The sequence below is a fragment of the Bombus impatiens genome, unplaced genomic scaffold (genome assembly GCF_000188095.3).
Source record: "Bombus impatiens unplaced genomic scaffold, BIMP_2.2 scf_4010, whole genome shotgun sequence".
Lineage (NCBI taxonomy): Eukaryota > Metazoa > Arthropoda > Insecta > Hymenoptera > Apidae > Bombus > Bombus impatiens.
The window spans coordinates 111,271-111,900 of NT_180429.1; the positions used below are offsets into that span (position 1 = coordinate 111,271).

The 630-nt window shown below is 51.9% G+C and overlaps 1 protein-coding gene across 3 annotated transcripts in view; it reads right to left on the reverse strand.

Annotated features, from left to right (window-relative positions):
• LOC100740686 overlaps positions 1–630 on the reverse strand; it is a 28,022-nt gene that overhangs the window by 23,598 nt on the left and 3,794 nt on the right. Inside the window, exon 1 of one of the 3 annotated variants that reach the window (XR_004462897.1) lies at positions 148–618. The exons of the other annotated variants lie outside the window; for them this stretch is intronic. The gene's annotated coding sequence lies outside the window, so the exon portion shown is untranslated. Of the gene's footprint in view, positions 1–147; positions 619–630 lie in introns of those variants that run through there. 3 annotated transcript variants of the gene reach the window in all.

The following is a 630-nucleotide window of genomic DNA, read 5'->3' on the forward strand; positions in this document are numbered from 1 at the left end:
TTTGTATAACGGCGGGACGTAGCCGGAACGGATAGCTCGCCGCGTCCGTACAGATCTACATAATGTTTATTATGCTAACCTAGGCCAACGCGCTTGCATCAACAAGTGTTATATTATCATTCAAATAAAATGTTTTAATCTGCATACGTTTTATCGGCCTCCCGCGGTCATGCGGAATGTGCCAACGGCACGAGACACGCGTTCCATGCGGACCAGACACGCGCTCGCCCGACTTCTCCCTCCCTCCAACCCTCCGGACTAGACCAGCAGCCTTTCGTCCTTTTAAACTTTTCGCATACCGGCGTCCTTCCCCGATCTTCGACGCGTCGCGCCATTATAAATCCATCCGGGATCCGCTCGTTTCCGATCGAGAGTCGACCCGGTACAGCTGCAAATTTCTCTTCTGCCCGAAAGCTCGATCGAATTACTCGTCGGCGACTGCACCGTGGATTCGATTGTCCGCAAATGTTGCTCGCGCGCGGCAACGCCACCGATAAATATACTCGTCGATCCAATTACCGTCGACGAGCACTCTGTCCGTCTGTTCGGAAAACACCTCGAAACCTCGCCGTCGGATCGTGCACGGCTAGACCTTCAAAGCCGATTGCGTCAAAAAAAAAAAAAAAAAAA